The sequence below is a fragment of the Mesocricetus auratus genome, unplaced genomic scaffold, assembly GCF_017639785.1.
Source record: "Mesocricetus auratus isolate SY011 unplaced genomic scaffold, BCM_Maur_2.0 Super-Scaffold_100009, whole genome shotgun sequence".
In the NCBI taxonomy this organism is placed as follows: Eukaryota; Metazoa; Chordata; class Mammalia; order Rodentia; family Cricetidae; genus Mesocricetus; species Mesocricetus auratus.
In genome coordinates this window covers 15,963,707-15,982,221 of record NW_024429193.1, presented here as the reverse complement: position 1 = coordinate 15,982,221, position 18,515 = coordinate 15,963,707, and the positions used below count along the sequence as shown (strand labels likewise).

The 18,515-nt window shown below is 41.8% G+C and overlaps 1 long non-coding RNA gene across 1 annotated transcript; it reads right to left on the bottom strand.

Moving 5' to 3' along the window:
* Positions 1-90: 90 nt before the first annotated feature.
* On the bottom strand, positions 91-18,515 carry LOC110343051. The gene is made up of 3 exons (XR_002385244.2): positions 17,514-18,515; positions 2,357-2,454; positions 91-862 (listed from the first exon to the last, which is right to left on the bottom strand). It is a non-coding gene; the product is annotated as an uncharacterized LOC110343051 (long non-coding RNA).

Sequence of the window (18,515 nt, the reverse complement as noted above, 5' to 3'; positions counted from 1 at the left end):
ACCTCACCCACTACTATTTCCTGTGTCTATCTGTCCTCAGTCCTTCAAAACCTCGATGGTTAATTTTGGTCACCTAGTAGCTAACTATTCTCTGATTCAAAACAAGCTTTATTGTCAGTCTTGGGAGCATCAGAATGTAATCAAAATATCACACATTTCCCCCTTTTTGTCTAAATAAAAAGGGAAGGTTTTAACTCTGACACAGAAAAACTAATTACAATGAGAACAATTATTAGGGAACAATTACATTCACAATGTCCAGTTCATTTGCATTTGACAAATGCAGAGAAAATACTCCATTATCTATCCTATCTTGGTGAGTTCAAAGTTTTGTACCTTCTTCACTTTCTATGCTAACATGTATCACCAACCCAAAACCATCATTTTATATCTCTCAACCTTACACACTTTATACCTCTGATGTGAGTTTCTTTTCTGGATTTGGTAACAAGGAAAACTATAACTATAACTAACTACTCTTCAACTCCATCAGAGACCCCAGAAGGATATAATATTGCCTGAGAAGATAGGAAATGTAGAACAACTTCTAAAACTATAGAAATGACAGAAACATCTGGTTGTCTGGACAGTTATACAAGGTTCCTTTGCAATGTTGGGACATCCATCTTCATCATACATGCCTAGAATATCTGACAGACTTTTCTGTGAAGCAGGAATTTTGAAGAACTGTCACACCTTGTTTTGAAAAAGTTTAGCAGTCCTCTCTTTTGTGTCCTGCTTGTCCAATTTGGATAGCATACTTCCATCAGTCAAAATAAGGGCAGTTTCTTGCCCAGCAGCTAACTTTTGCCAAAAAAAGGAAACTCCAGATGCCCGTCATCTTCTCTGAAGTAGGTTGGTGCTGCCAAGAGGAGAGTCTCATTTAGTAACATGAAAAGCCTCGTAGTACTAAAACATCATGGCAGATCTCTCAAGTGTTTGAAGACTACTTGTCTATCTAAAATATATCTTGGTATGACCTTGATAACATACCTAATGTGACTGCAAGTTTAATTGTTATAGATGAATATTAACTCACATTTCTTAATCATCTTAAACATTTAAGAATAACTTTCAATGATTAGAAATCTGCATTACATTATTAAGTAAGCTGCACAGGTACAATACCTTCAACAAGAGTAGAAATATGTGTTCAGTACAAACCATTACAATGAAAAATATTTAAGATAATTGCTTTTTTAGTTAGTTTAAAAGTAGATTCAATAATCTACCCTTTCATTCTATCATTTCTATACCCCCTTTCTTTTCAGAATGAGATCCCTAAATCTAATTTTTGTTCAGCCTATTTGCTGAGCACTTCTGACAACACTTGTGACCAACTCCCCTAAATGATGACAGCTATCCATAACCTCTTGAATGACCAAAAACCACCCACCCCACCCCACCACCTCTTCAGAATGTGGGTGTCATGTTTTCTAGATTGCTTCCTGGTGCCTGGGGAGGCACAGGCGTCTCTAGGAGACCATGAGAAAAACTGAGATAATGGTCAAGTCTTGGGAGCGCTAGCTGTATCATCTGTTGCCAGTCCCTGTGTGACGGGAAAGTGTAGGGCTCATCTGAAGTCCTGGTTGGAGTAGTACATGAGACTGGACCATCTCAACTGGTCACCATGAAATTGTCCTGAGCAGTTTGTAGTCCAAATCTGATCTCTGGGTGGTATTTGAAGGCTTAGTGGCATTACCACAATCCAGGTGGAATTATTGTTGTGGGGCCCTATCATTCTTGTGGAGTCTTCAGAGATCGCTACAGAATGGTCAAGGTTCACAGCAGAAAAATTAAACATTTTATATGTCATATGCAGCAGAACTCAGAGAGGTTAAATGACCACAATTTGTTAAGTACATTTGGGGTACACAAATTTAATTCCTAGATAGAGACTCAAGCCTGAAATCATGTACAGGAAACTTGATTAAGCCTTTTTCTAAAATTAGTACCCTATAAGACCATTAACATTACAACACAAGGTTTAAATTTATAATTCTTATAAATATTGAGATAATATTTATACCTTAAAAAAGTTTTAAAGAGTCAAAGTAAAACCAAAGGATTATGAGATTAGTGGCAAAAGAATAGTCCCCTAATTTTGGTTTTTCTTCTGTGGCATACCAAGTAGCTCTTCTGACGTGAGTCAGGGATTTGGGATTTTCCTTTAACAAGCATGCTTGGTTTAGAGAAGGAGAGAACCATACTTTACCTCCAAAGCCAGCTTTGATTTTTAATTGGACTGGGACTACCAAAAGGTTATTTGCCCTATATGTCTGTAGAGAACAGCAGAAAAAAACATTTGGGAAAATTTATCCTGTTTGAGATGTGCTATATCATTAGACCAATTTACTTTTTTTCTTGGGACATTTTCTCTGGATGATTCATCCTTTTTCTTAAGATGTTTCATTTGTCCACTGGGTGCTTCCTTAGTTGGATGCTTTCATTCTCCTGAAAAAAAAAAAAAAACAAAAATAAAACCCTGGCCCAAACCTAGCTTTGGGGAGTTTCCTTTTTGTCAGGTCATATCTGATCAATTGAAAGACACTTGTTAGTCTTATAAGTTAGTTTGGCATGAATGGCCACACCGTTTGATGAACTATTGACTCTTCTAACCAAGAGGTCTCTCCTGTTCAAATCTAATCTTTATCCATTTTGATGGTAGCCATAGCTTTTCTCCTCCTGTGGAAACAAAAGCAAAACCTCTTCCCCAACATAACACATATTGTGGTTTCCATTTTGAGGTGAACATATTTTTAAAGTATAACAGGCTGACTTATTTTTTTCATCCTCAAAATACTTATTACTTCATTTCCATTAATATCTTTTAATTGTTCCAACAAAAAACAAATAATAATGACATTTTATTAGTATTTACTAAGAGTGATATTAAATACTGTGTGAGAATTGGAATTTTAACTTCACCCACAAAAATTGTTAGGTGTATATGTGTGAAATGAATTACATTTGCTTATGTATAAATGATTTCTGTTAAAAAGCCTCTTACAAACCCAAGAGAGGGAAGGGACACATAGTACAGGCTGATTTAATTCAGTAGTTTTTTTTTTCTATTATCCAATGTCTCTACGCAGCTGTCCTTCCTTTCTTAATAGCATTAAAAACAAAACAAAACTCTGGCTGTTGGAATACTCTCTGTGCTGTATACCTTTAAGTGTTCATTACTATGGTTGGTCATTAAGTATGGGGAACCATGCAGCCAAGTCCTGTCCAATGGGTTTCCTCTGGGCAAGACATCCATGGAAACAAACTCTCACTTGGCAGCCAAGTCCTGTCCAATGGGTTTCCTCTGGGCAAGACATCCATGGAAACAAACTCTCACTTGGCAAGGCCCAGTAGTCCATGAGACAGCATAGGAATTTGCAAAGTTCGTGCAGCTTCCAGGCTCTTTTCTTTCTCATTACATTGGTAATTATTCTTTGGTTGGTTTTTAGTTTTACTTTGCCAGTCACACACGTAAAAGCTGTAATTTTCCCTGGAAATTCTTCTCTTTCCCAAATATTTTCTCCTAGGTTTCCACAGAGGGATAAGGTGTCTCAAATCTCTTATCTGGAATTCCTAACTACAACTCCTAATCCTGGGAACTGTTCTAATTGTCTCTAATTCTCAATAGAGACAATTAGGTACGTATGAGAAAACAACCCCTGGAACATTAACCATGTCTCACAGTTCTGGAAAGGAGAGTAAGGCATGCATACAGAGTAGAGAAAAGGCCTCAAGAGTACACATAGTGCCAACTGTTTAGAGTAAGTTCCCTGGGCACCAAACACAGAATCAATGACAGGATCTAGTATGATCCAATGATGACAAATGCAATGTAAAATATGGGATGGAAAGATTCTCCTTTTTCAATATGCAGGAGCTTATTAGAAGAAGAAATCTGGTGAAGTGAGAGGAAAACAGTGTCTTCTCAACGTCAGCCTTTACAGAGAGACTGAGAAGGAAACTCTCTTGTAGAAAAGGCAACTGTAAGCCGGGCGGTGATGGTGCACGCCTTTAATCCCAGCACTCGGGAGGCAGAGGCAGGCGGATCTCTGTGAGTTCGAAGCCGGGCTGGACCGATAGCCTCCGAAACAATACAGAGAAACCCTGTCTCGTAAAAAAAAAAAAAAAAAAAAAAAAAAGGCAACTGTAAAAACACACCTTGCAGACATGAAAGAATTGCCTGGGTTTAAATATTGTTGTCCTTAAAGCATTTTACCCATGTCTATTACATTCTTTTTGTTTGGTTGTTTTGGTTTTGGTTTTGGTTTTTTGAGACAGGGTTTCTCTGTGTAGCTTTGGAGCCTATCCTGGCACTCGCTCTGTAGACCAGGCTGGCCTTGAACTCACAGAGATCCACCTGCCTCTGCCTCCTGAGTGCTGGGATTAAAGGTGTGTGCCACCAATGCCTGGCGTCTATGACTTTTTAACTTGGTACCTGCAAGTATCTGCCAGCTGATCTAATTGCTTCAAGAGCAGGATGTGCCTGGCACCATATTTAAGCCTGAAAAATGCTGAACACTATGTCTAGAATAACATTATGTAGGGGGTGAGAAAATGCTATTTGGGGAAGCACAAAGGGAAACAATGGGAGGCCTTCATAATGATTATGATGTAATTCTTACAATATGATGTACTTCATAAAATTCAAATATAGGGGACAATAATATAGCTGCTCATATAACCCTGGTAAGAAAAACTCTGCCTAAGTATAAATACTAATGGCACAAGTTATTCAGGGCCCCTTGAGTGGAATCCACCTGGAGGTCAGATTTCTTCCTTGTGCCAATGTCCTTTCTCCATCTCAGGACCTGGACATGAGACAAGGCTGGACCCCAGTATTTGCCAATGTTTATCTTCTGTCCATAATGAGAAAACTTTAGGAACCGTAAAAGGTACCACAATATCTGTTGGGTTCATTCCTGTTAATTAACAAAGTCTTAATTTTGCAGAAACCTTTTTTTACATAGGTATGTAAGTTTTTATTCTGTTTGTGTGGTATTTATTATTAGGGATATTATCTTCTCTCTGCATAAGAATTTCTGTAGGAGAATGAGTGTAGAAAGTAAAATAAGCAAAATATAATCAAGCTCTGGATACAAACACTCCCCATGTACTTCCTGTAATTTCTTTTCTATCAATCCAATTCTTTTTTTTTCATTTTATTTATTTATTGTGTATACACTCTTCCTGCCTGCACACCAGAAGAGGGCACCAGATCTCATTATAGATGGTGGTGAGCCACTGGACTTGAACTCAGGACCTCTGGAAGAGCAGTCAGTGCTCTTAACCTCTGAGCCGTCTCTCCAACCCCTCAAGCAAATTCTTTCTCAGCTTCAGGTGATAATCTCCTTGGACTATTTAAATCCTTGTCACTTTAGGAGGTTTGGAATAAATTACCTAGTTCTTGAGTTGTCAATCTCTCCAAACAATTTTTGAAAATCATTAAGAGTTTGAAATTGATCTCCTTTGATTTGTACTTTCTGTGGTTGATTTTTTGTTAACCTATCTTATATCCTGTGTAACTAACTGAATGTCCTCTTTCTATTTTTGTAGGAGTGATTTGTAATTCCCAACAAGGTAAAATTTTCTTTACTTCTTCAAGCATTTTCCCTAAGGTATCTTCATCTGAAACAGCTAATAAGATATCAATCATATAATGGTAAATTATAGATTGAGGAAACAGATTATGAATTATTTCCAATGGTGTTGCGGAAAATATTGACTCAGGTAGTGCTGTTTAACATCCTTTGAGGAAGAATCTTCCACTGATATATTTTAACAGGATGACAATTACTGTAAGAAGTCACAGTCAAGGCAAATTTTTCTCTGTCCTATTCTTGTAAAGGTACAGAAAAAAAAGCAGTTTTTTTTAAAAGTCAGGCACTATAATAGACCATCCTTTAGGTAACAGAGAGGGAATTCCAGGCTGTAAAGAGCTCATTGGCTGAATCACCTTATTAATAGCTCTTAGATCTGTAACCACCCTCCATTTTCAAAATTCCTTCCTAATGATAAATATAGGAGAATTCCAAGGACTGGTTGATTCTTCAATATGCTGAGTATTTGGCTGCTCTGGTACCAGCTGTTCTAATGTCTGTAACATTTCTGGTGTGAAAGGCCATCCACCCAGACAGGTTTGTCTGTTAACCATTTTAGGGAGGTTGGCACCTTTGAAAGATCAGCAGCCATTGTGCTCTGTTTATGTACAACTTGAATGGTTGGTTTCTGTTCTTGATGGTAACTTTTAATGTTTTTCTCAGAAACATTAATTTATGGTTTGCTTCTGAGATTGGAGGAATGTTAGTCTGGTATTCCATTGCTATATCAAATCATGTCCCCATCAATTCATTTCTATGTTAGCCACATATGGCTTTAATTTTCCTGTCTATCTGGCCCTATACAGTAACAACTGAAACCCAAGTGAGGCAGTTGATCTGGTGTGGCAGCAGCCCAAGGAAAGGGTTCAGATGAAGTCGTCGACCCACGGAGAGAGGGAGCCTGCTGCCTGAAAAGTGGATTCGGGAATGTTCAGAAGAAGTATGTCCGGTAGGAATTGAGCTCACGGGGCTCACTGAAGGCAGCGAGCAGCTGTAGGTCCAGTAAGCCCAGAAGCCTCTCTGGAGTTTAGCACCAGGAATGGGTAGCAGCTGGAGGCTACTAAAGAGAGACTGCAACAGGAAAATCCCAGACTCACAGGGCTTGAGGCAAGGGAGGAAAATCCAGCAGCCAGGGGCCAGTGGTTACCGTGTGATTTCAAGCCCCAAGTTGGATGCCAGGTGTAAGCGTTTCGGGATGGGTCGGGACAGGATGGAACAGGAGTGGGTCAGGTATTCTGGCACTCGGGAGTCACAGAATACTGAGGGTTACACAGCTCAGGTGGAAAGGTATCCTGGAGCTCAGAAGCCAAGGACCACCACAGGTTGCAGTAAGCTTAGCAGCTTACAGCCTTGCCTCAGAGAAAGGCTTCTCCGGTGTATCAGCTCCGCTCCAGAAGGACAGGGTCTTCCAGAAGGGGTGTTCGCCTAGTGTAGCAGTTTTGCTTGGCAGGAGGTTTCTCAGGCGAAGTTGCTACAGTTCAGCTCTGCTCCTGGAAAGCAGAGAGCCGGGAGCGGGGAGCTGGGAGCAGAGTGTAACAACTCTGCTCTGCCTAGGAAGGTTTCCCGGGCAAGTGTTACAGTCCTGCTCGCTTGCTCTGCTCTGCTCTGCTCTACTCTGCCCAGGGTTGCCTCTGCTCTGTTGCCGCCACAAAAGAAGATCTTCACCCAAAGGGATTTATTGGAAGGCAGCTGGACCAGCCAAGCTGAACATACACAGGGATTCTTGGGGGCGGGGAAGTTTTTCCAGAGTAGGGATTGGTCCGATTTCAGTGCTGAGCTCAGATTGGCTAGAGCTCTGCTCCAGCATTGGTTACTTTTTTACACAGGATTAGGGTCAGATTTGGCTCTGGTTTCAGGGCCAAAGTGTGTTTCTTTCTCTGGTCCTTTTTAGCCTTTTGGCTCCAATTTTAGGGCCAGGGTACTTTTCTTCACTGACTCTGATTCCAGGGACAAAGTGTGTTCCTTTGGCACTGGTTTTAGGGTCAGGGTACATTTCTTTGGTTCTGGTTGCAAGGCCAAAGTGTGTTTCTTTGGCTCTGCTCAGGGTGTGTTTCTTTGACTGGCCCCTTTTCCCTACACCAGGTAATTCGTTTATCTAATTATTCTTTATCAATAAAAACTCGGGAGTCAGGTATTGGGATAAGAACCCGAACGACCAGAGAAACATCAGAAAAGAGACCAGTAATCTATCACTTTTGTTCCTTCATCCAAAAGAGCCAGGACTCTCAGCCCCATCCTGCCTATCTGTGTCTGTCTGTCCTCAGTCCTCCAAAACCTCTATGGCTAATTTTTGTCAGCCGGTAGCTAGCTCTGCCTCGGATACAAAACAAACTTTATTGTCAGTCTTGGGAGTGTCAACATACGATCAAAAATATGACACAACATGTGACCCCTGTATTTCTCTATCCTCATCTCCTCTTCCCTGCCCTTGATGCGTTCTGGGCAGCCTGGGCTCCTTGCCCATCCCTGGAAAATAGGCAAGCTCCAGTTTCCCAATGTGCACTGGGTGATTCCCTTGCCTGGAATGTCTTACCCTGGGCTCCACCTCAGATCTTTAATCATTTCTGCCCTCAGGGGAGAACCTGACCTTCTACCTAAAGCTGTAGCTCTCGACTGATTGTAGTGGCCTGTGCCTTTATCTTCAGCTACTTCGGTGGTTGAAGTTTAAAAAAAAAAAAAAGCATAACTGAGACGGGTCTAGGCACATAGTGAAATCCCATCTTAAAATCAATCAATACATAGATCAATTAACCAGTAAAACAACTCTTGCTATGTATGAGTTACAGCTGCTGGGAATACTGTAGCAAGAAAACAGAGACAAAATTAATACCATCTACAACTCACACTCCAAAGATGGGAACAGGGCAACAAAGAGGCAGATTAAAGGTGGCAACAGGGTAACAAAGGGGCAGATTAAAGGTGGGAACAGGGGCCGGGCATTGGTGATGTACGCCTTTAATCCCAGCACTCGGGAGGCAGAGGCAGGCAGATCTCTGTGAGTTCGAGGCCAGCCTGGTCTACAAAGTGAGTTCCAGGACAGCCTCCAAAGCCACAGAGAAACCCTGTCTCAAAAAAACCAAAAAAAAAGAAAGAAAGAAAGAAAGAAAAGGTGGGAACAGGGTAACAAGGGGGCAGATTAAAGATAGACTAGTCAGAATAGGGAGGAAAGGTAGAGACTGATGGGCCAGGTACCAAAAGGTATTTTAGCAATGGTTTTGCATTCTTCTTTGGTTTTTGTTTTCTTTTTTTGTTGTTGTTGTTGTTGTTTTGTTTGTTTTTTTGTTTTTTGTTTTTTTTTCGAGACAGGGTTTCTCTGTGTAGTTTTGGAGGCTGTCCTGGCACTCGCTCTGTAGACCAGGCTGGCCTCGAACTCACAGAGATCCGCCTGCCTCTGCCTCCCGAGTGCTGGGATTAAAGGCGTGCGGTTTTGTTTTGAGAGAGGGTTTCTCTGTATAACAGCTCTGGCTGTCCTGGAACTAGCTCTGTAAACCAGGCTGGCCTTGAAGTCACAGAGATCAGCCTGCCTCAACCTCCCAAGTGCAGGGATTAAAGGTGTGCACCACTAATGTCAGGCTTCTTTTGTATTCTTGCTAGTAGGAATAACCAGAGAACAGAACAGAAAAGCTAGTGCCCGAATGCCAGGAGTGACACAGTCATCTCTCTCTTTTGCCTGGTAAGCTGATATTTCTAGTCAGAGTTTGGTTTTTGATTTAAAATGATACTGACAGGATGTCTCAACTGCTGTTGTCCAAACCTGGGGAAATGCACCTCTGAAAAGCATCAGAGTGAACGAATTCGTTTCTAGGGATCATTTCTACAACCGTGAATGAAATGTAGTATGAGTGTGGCCTTTGAGGCCCCAGCTATGCTGATTGATATTTGCCACGTGGATGTCCATGTTGGACATGAATATTATCAGAGATCTTCCTGATGGCATTTGTTTTGATAACTAAGAACTGGAAGGAACTGCTTTTGTCCATTATTGATGGGAGAATTTGGCTCAACTCTGTTCCTTGAAAAACAAAACTGAATAAGTGAATGAGATCTGTGTGTGTGAATAAAACATGACCAGATGAAATGCAGCACAATAAGGTACATTATAATATAATATGGATGTATTTTACACGACTTTAAATTATGAAAATTAGGCATGAGGTCATGTATAAATATTAATACAGTCTTCCTTGCGATTAGGGTTTTAAATTTTCAGGAAATGAGAGCAGCTGTCTACAATGCTTTATGAAATATCTTAAAAAGTTATGTAACTTCTCCTTTATCTGATAATCAATTAAGCAGAGAATCATAGTTGACTGTCCCTCATCCAAAATGTTTGGGATTATACCCATTTTGGATTTTTTTTAATTTTGAAATATTTGTATATATATATACATATATGTGTATATACACATATGTACATATATACATATATACATATTGAGGTATCTTTAGGATGGGATCAAAATTTTAAAGACATTCTTTAGTTTTATATACATCTTATACACATAGTCTGACAATGATTTTATGTGTTTTAAGACATTATATTCATGACATAAAAAAGTCTAATGTATGATATACTAATACAGTGGTTCTCAAGCTTCCTAATGCTGCAACTCCTTAATACAGTTCCTCATGTTGTGGTGACCTCCCAATATTAAAATTATTTTCATTGCTACTTCATAAGTAATTTTGCTACTGTTGTGGATTGTAATGTAAATATCTTATTTGCAGGCTATCAAGGATGTGACCCTAAAGGGATTGCAACCCACAGATTGAGAACCACTGTACTAACAGGACTTAAAATCATTTGGCTTTTGTAACTTGTCAGTAGTCAGATATTCAGAGTAGGTAAGCTTGATCTGCATTTCCACATTAATAAATCAACTCAAAGAAATTAAAAAAGGGTGTTGCTGTATAGCTAAGGCTGGCCTCAGACTAGAATTTGTGATTCCCCTGCAGCAGCTTCCTCAAGTGCTGAGACTGAGTTTGCATTGGCTCTAAATCCAGTTGTTGTTTTTGTTTTCAGTTCCCAATAAAAAGTGCTTAAAGGTGTGATCTGTCACAGCACAGTTTAGTTGTTTTGAAGCAAGCCTGAGCTAAATTCTTATTAAGCCGAAGTGTATCTTGTATCACATGACTCTGGCAAAGTGTCCTGAGAATCTGAAAGACTGTAGCTGGAGTTTAACATAACCCGAGGGAGGAATAGGCATGTTCGGATTGAGTATTTATCAGAGCACTTCAAAATTAAATTGTGCCATGAAGAGACTGAGGCAGAACAGAGGAATCCAAAGGTGTGCAGGTGTAATAGGAAGCTGTATGCGGGGAAGCACTGAGAAAAAAGTGGGCATAGCTAGCTAGCAATAATGGAGACTCGCGCCAGTAAATCCACAGTGATTTTCCTTCATTATTATAAAGGAGAGTATAGGCGATTGTTTTTAAATGCATGTATAGTGTACACATGTGGAGGAAGGATGCCTGTGCACGCATGTGCATATGTCTTCTTTGCTCACTGTCTCCCTTATCTTTTGAGACAGGGCCTGTCATTGAATGCAGCACTCACTAATTGGCGAGACTGGCCAGTCAGCCAGCTTCTAGGTTCTACTTGTCTCTGTTCCCCTGCCCTTAGGGGAACAGGTGCCTAAGCTGGCCTTTTCACATGAGCCTTGGGATCCAAACTCAGGTCCTCATGCTTACACAGCTGGCTCTTCACCGATGAGCCATCTCCTAAGCTCTACAGGTAGTGGCATTGTCACTTCGTAAGTAACTTATGAACCAATATGTACTGGGTGTCCACTATATGCAGATGGATTAGTCACGAAGGTTCAAAGATGCGCCAGCATCCCCAGGATCACTGTGTTTACTTTCAAACAGCTGAACGAACAGAATCAGTCTTGGGAAAGTGTTGCGTAGAGAATGTCCTGGGACTTGGACTGGCTTTAATCACTAAAACTGCATGAGGGTGCCTACTGTTTTCTAATCCGATAGTCAAGGCTGCTTCCTGATTTAGAACACCATGGCCAAAGTTGCAGGCTCCCTGCTCTGAACATTTCTCTTATTTGTAATATCATGTGAATCTGGAGGACTTTGCATGGGGCCGCTTCATACAGTATCTCCTGTTCCCATTCCCTCATTCCAGGTCTCGGAAGAAGGGTTCCTGGATCCAGGGGCTTTAGCAGATAAAGCTTTTCTGGAGTCTTTCCAGGTCAGTTTAGAACACTGGGAGTAGTGCATGGCAGGAATGAAAGCAATGGCATCATAGTCACACCTCACGGTCATACTTCAACACCTTTAGAGTTTAGTTTCTAATAATGCGAGTGTATCTGAGATTGCGTAGTCACGTAAAATAAATCTTAGTGTATGCAGTCTCCAGGTAGAGAGACTGGCTCAGTGGTAACGATCACTTGCTGCTTTTGCAGAGGACCAGAGTTTGGATCCTGGCACACATGTTAGACAGCTCACAACCACCTCTAAGTTCAGGTCCAGGGGATCCAACAACCTCTTCTCACCTCCAAGGGTACTTGAACTCACCATACGCAGGAACTCATAATCTAAAACAATAAAACACATGTTTCTGTTGTTGTTGCCTGCTTTTTAAATGCAATTTTAATAAATAGGCCATCGGTGTCAATTTATGCTTACAATCCCAGCACAAAGATGAATTTCAAGTCTGAGAGGAGCTCATCTTGCATGAGTGAGACTGTGTGATTTAAAAAAAAATAAAAAGGAAGTCTGTCCTGATGTCTGAGAGGACAACAGGGGACTGATCCAGACTCCTGACAGGGAAGAGACCTCAGAAATCTCTGGGGCCTTAGGTAATAGATTAGTGTTTACCATGGCATACGAATGAACTTTGGGAGCCCATTCCACATGGAGGGATGCTTTCTTAGCCTGGACACATGGGAAGGGCCTAGGTCCTGACCTGGATGAAATGACAGACTCTGGAGATTCCCCCAAGGAGGGCCTCACCCTTCCTGGGGATGATGTGGGGATTGGGTGGGGGCTGGAGGACTGGTGGAGGGACAAGGGAGGAGGGGTGGGAGAGGGAGCTGGGATTGACATGTGAAGCAAGCATGTTTCTAATTTAAATAAAAACATATATTGAGGGGGGAAAAAGGAAGTATGTCTTAAGGGGACAGGAATAAAGAGATCCATACTCTCTCCCCTAGTTGCTCATCAGAGAACTTGGTTAGTAAAAAAGATTTTAAGAGCAAATATCTAGACTAAGTAAATAACTTTAAAAGATTTGGGGGAGATTATAATATCATTAATCAAACGGTTTTGTTATTATAAAATTGGAGAGTTATTATTTGAGAAAAATACAGATGTCAGGACACAAAAAACAAGGCTGGGTGTGGTGGCACACGCCTTTAAAACCCAGCACTTGGGAAGCAGAAGCAGGCGGATCTCAGTGTGTTCCAGGTCAGCCTGGTCTACGTAGTGAATAGGGGGGTAGCCAAGACCCTGTCTCCAAACAAAACAAAAGATACAAAAGTTACAGAATAAAGCCACAGAGAAACCCTGTCTCGAAAAACCAAAAAAAAAAAAAAAAAGTTACAGAAAAAAAAAAAAAACCGGGCAGCAACAGTTTTGAAACCACACATTGCCTTGGACTGCCAAGTTTAGGATTTACCCAATTAGGGCGCCAGGGAATAAAGAAACAAGACACACAGAAAATCTGGGATCTGAAGGCTGGGAAGTACTTTGGTGGACATGCATCAACCGTCCTTCAGACACTCAGTCCAAATAGGAGGCTAGATAACTACTCTGTGGGATGGCAACTGACAAATCTCAGTAACAGGCTGGGGGGTGTGGCTATCTGATCTCTGTAGGGGGTCTATGTGGGACAGTGCAATTTCGGTAGGAGATCTACCCGAGGAACCTAATCTCAGTTTCTTTGTAATTGTCTCTGGTTGCAGTCTTAGAGGAGAGGAAACAGCAATTGATACTTTGGGTATACAATGTCCACATTAGGACTTGGACCAGGCAAAGGGTTTACAATTACCACAGTCTGAGGCATTGGAGTCTGACATAGCCATGCTTATGTCAATAATACACATTCACTCAGAAGTCATCCACTCTCCACAACATTCTTAATGTAAAGTATCTTTTCGGTGAAGCCTTTGGGGTTATTGTTTTAATCACAGTCGTGTAAAGGGTCCAAAGAAAACTACTGCTCTGTGAACACTGAAGCAAAGTGTTTTCATTTCTAACATGTTCCCCTCCGATTCTGAAGTAGGACACTGGGCTTTTAGCTACGGTTCTTAGTTATAAAGCCACATTAAAGTCTGTGTACGATCACATAGGATTTGGAGATGTATGTTTTTCCCAATGAAAACCTGGGTTTATCCCCAAATGGAGAATGAGCCACAAGTAAGGTTTCCAACCCATCAGAGCTGGTAAATTCAATATTATATACACAAGAACTCTTAGCAGTGAGCTGTGAGTCAGGAACATTTCAGACAAGGGAGCACTTGATCTGGCCAACTCAAGTGTCCTCATGTGGACAACTGGTAAGTGTATTTTGGATTGCAGCTGCCTCGTAAAATTGAGACCACAAGATTGCAGTGGGCACCCTTTTATTAAGCCCATCCACTGATCTTCAACTCTATGGATCTAAATTTTGTTCCAAAATCTGTATTAGGAGGCACACTGCATGGATTCTGAAGTCAGTCTGTGGGGATTCTAATCCCATCTCTGCCATTACAAGCTGCACGGCTTCAGACTGGTTACTTAACAATTTATACTTCCAATGCTGCCTCTATGAAGGGGGACAACTCACTGAGCTGTTGACAAGGCTTAAGGAGGTAATGTTTCCACAGCATTACATAGTTCCTGGCTCTTAGTAAGTTCTATAATGTTTGTTGCTACTATCGTTAACCGGATTTCTGGTTGGTTTTTTTTTTTTTGGTTCCTCCTCTGCCTCCCTAAATTAAAATAACATTTCATAATTAAGAAATCAAAACACCAATAGACATCCCTAGAAATATATCACCGCATTTCCCAAGGTATAGTAATTTGAAGCCAGACAGAAGGAAAAGTAATGAGACACAGGAGGAGGAAGAAGGTACTCATTTTGGAATGTGGCTGGCCATCTGTTCTTCCTCATCCAAAACGGGGTGCCTAAGAATTTCCAACAAATGTTAGCCAACCCTGATTCAAGTGAGGTTGCCATCTTAGCCAGTACCATCATCCCAGCACTTGTGAAACAGACATCTCTGTATCAGTGTTTTTGAAAGTGAGGGCATGAGATACACGCCATGAACCTTCACAACAGTATGCCAGAGCTGGGTGGGTTTATGACTGTAACCCCAGCACTAAAGAGGCAGAGGCAAGAGCATCTCCAGTCTGAGGACAGCCTGGGCTACATAGTGATTACTGGGTTCAGCTTGGGTTACATAATAAGACCTTCATTCAAGCCGGGCGTTGGTGGCGCACGCCTTAATCCCAGCACTCGGGAGGCAGAGGCAGGCAGATCTCTGTGAGTTCGAGGCCAGCCTGGTCTACAAAGTGAGTTCCAGGACAGCCTCCAAAGCTACAGAGAAACCCTGTCTGGAAAAACCAAAAAAAAAAAAAAAAAAAAAAAAAAAAGACCTTCATTCAAAAATAAAATAATAAAAGAGGGTGCCATGGTACACATATTTAATTGGAGACAAGTGAGTTCGAGGCCAGCCTGGTCTGCAGAGCGAGTTCCAGGACAGCCAGAGCTACACAGAGAAACCCTGTCTCGAAAAAATAAAATAAGAAAAATAAATTAAAGATAAACATCAAGACAGTTTAAAAATTAGTACGATTTCTTACATATTAATTTACAAAATAATATTACTTCTCACCAGAAATTGTAGTCAAAGCTGGTCTAAGTCACTGATTCTTAGGTGATAAAACCCAAGTGTGTGTGTGTGTGTGTGTGTGTGTGTGTGTGTGTGTGTGTGTGTGTGTGTGTGTGTGGTCTTACATTGAAGATCAGAAATAAAACCTGAACATAAAGCTGTTGATTAGAAGACCTTAAAAACTGCTAGTGCCACACTAACAAAGAAACCCTTGCAAGCCTAGAAGGTGGGCAGAGAAGTGTCATCAGTTGCTCTGCCTCCCCGCTTTAGTTTCAGTTTCCTTAGTTTCTTCCCTCAACAAACACTGGTAGCTCTCCACCTTGAATCCACTGGGTCCTTGTAATCCCCCAATATTCCCAGTTGCTCTCTTTCCCTTCATTCACCACCTGAAAGTCTGAAAAGTCTACTGGTGTGGGTCTCCCTAGTGGTGGCGCCCTTTCCTAGTTAGCCCTACTTGTCACACTACACTGTGTCATGACTTTTTTAAACCTCCAAGACAGGGTTTCTCTGTGTAACAGCCCTGACTGTCCTGGAACTCGTCCTATAGTCCAGGCTGACCTCAGACTCAGAGATGTGCCAGCCTCTGCCTCCCGAGTGCTGGGATTAAAGGCGTGTGGAATGACTACCTGGCAAACTCTCCCAATTCTTAAGGGAAAAGACATCCCACAGGAGCATAGTCAGGTTTTCAGTTTAGAACTAAGCAATGACAGATCGAGGTGGAGGTCATCATGCTCCCCCACCCCCACTCAGATTTTAGTTTCTATGCTCCTGTCTCTTACATGTTAAAAAATAGTTATATTCATACAATATATTCTGATCACAGTCTCTCCTCAATCATCTACCAGATCCTTGACACCCTTCCAAGCCCACACCTTCTTTGTCTTTCTCTCTCTCTCTTAAGAAAAGAAACAGCCTGGTGCCGTGGTGCACACCTGTGATTCCAGCATTTGGGAGACAGAGACTGGTGAATCTCTGTGAGTTCGAGGCCAGCTTAGTCTACATAGAAAAGTTCCAGGACAGTCAGAGAGACATAATAGAGAGACTCTGTCTCAAAAAGACAAGGAAAAAGTAGGCAAACAAACAAACAAACAAGTATAAGACAAAACAAACTAACAAAAAAGGGAAAAAAGAAAGAAACTAAAGAAAGATTACCAGAAACAGCACCCTCCACACACACACACACAAGAAAACTCAAATTGGTAATCATAATATACACCCAAAGGTTAAAAACAAAGAAAGCCCAAACCAAGCAATATGAGACAATTTTTTTTTCTAAAACTACCTTTGGGTTATTTTTGTTTTTGTTAACATCTACTGCAGTGGGTGGGGGTGGGGAGCTGCCCTTATGTGTGATTCATACTTCTTTCTTAAATTAACTAACTAATTTATTTTTTTGGTTTTTCGAAACAGGGTTTCTCTGTGGCTTTGGAGGCTGTCCTGGAACTCACTTTGTAGATCAGGCTGGCCTCGAACTCACAGAGATCTGCCTGTCTCTGCCTCCCGAGTGCTGGGATTAAAGGCGTGGGCCACCAACGCCAGGCTAAATTAATTAATTAATTAATTTAGGTTTTTGCGATAGTGTCTATGGTCTATTCAGAATTACCCCACACTGGATAAAACAGTGTTTTCCTAGGCTGTGCCTTGCCCTAGGAGACTCCATTTTACAAACAGCTTTAGACTCCATCTTGACAGAGGATAATGACTACAGCCCTTTCGTGGATCTGCAAACTACCCATGCAGCACAGAATGATAAATGACTTATTCCTGGGAGTATAAACGGAGCTACTCTATAAGATATGGGGGTGAATTGAGACTATAGGGGCACATGGCTGTATTAAAATCATATGTGGAAATGAGGTCCAAGAACTCGCCAGACACACTAGGCCCAGGAAAGGGTGTAACTCCCTTACCTGGAGGGTCATACACCAACCTATCATCCACCCGGTCGAGGACCAATCAGCAGAGGACTTCCTGATTAACCCTTTTCAGCTCGGCTCACTGCCTGGCCTCTGCTGGGCTGCCTGCTCGTTAATCTTTCACCTCTCTGGACCCAGACCCTCCATCTCCCCATTTAAGCCCCCAGTACCTTGCATCTGAAACTCCCCAGCTTCACATCCAAACTCTGGCTCAAGCAGCTCCAACTTCGGCTTCTTTCGTCATCCTCTCTCGGGCCACTTCCAATGCCTTCGGAACTCTGTTGTGACCTCTTTACCTTGTGTTACCCTGGAAGTCACATCCATGCATCTAGATATACAGACACAAGCAGCATGTGCGGTGTCGTAGGAGAGTTAACATTAGCAGTTGGGGGTGGAATCGGAGAACCTGCCTTGCCTCAGCCAGACTGCCAAATCAGGCGGCTTATATGACAGGTCGCCACCATTGAACCCACTGAGCCTCGCTAATGTATTGTTATTCAATACCTTCTCACAGTGTGGAAAGAAATCAGGTGCTGTAGTCATAATCCGCCCTCAAAACGGAGTCAAAGGCTGCGTGTAAAACAGTCTCCTGGGGCAAAGCGCTCCGGGAACGGAGTGCTTACAACAGACAAGCTTTCCTGTAAGTCAGACTAGCCTCAAAATTCATTACGCATCCAAAGGTGACCTTGAACTCCTCTTCTTCCGGTCTCCACCTTCCAAGCGGTGAAATTTCAAATTTGCACTGTCATACCCGTTTTTTTCTTCAGGGCTGGGAGTCGAACCCCGGCCTTCATGCATTCTAGACGAGCAGGCTACCCACTGATCTACATTCCCAGCAAGTAGCTTCTATTCTGTTCAAGGAAACGGTGACTGCTCAGTGACATTTGATCTCCATTAACAAACAAAGCGTTTACTAATACTAATATCGGAGTTTTCATTTCAGCAGAAGATGCCTCTTGTGCAGTTACTTGAATTACGACTTGGTCAGGATGGTTTGTTCACGGGAAAGTAGCATTAGTGCCTTTGCTAAGGTCAGGCGGCAGGAACTGAGACAGGCTCTCACACGATGGTCTGGACCTCTGTGCCTCCTGCCTCTGCCTCCCAAGTGCTAGGATTACAAGGATGGACCACAAGACCTGCCTAATTATTTCCATTTTGATGCCAGTTTAACC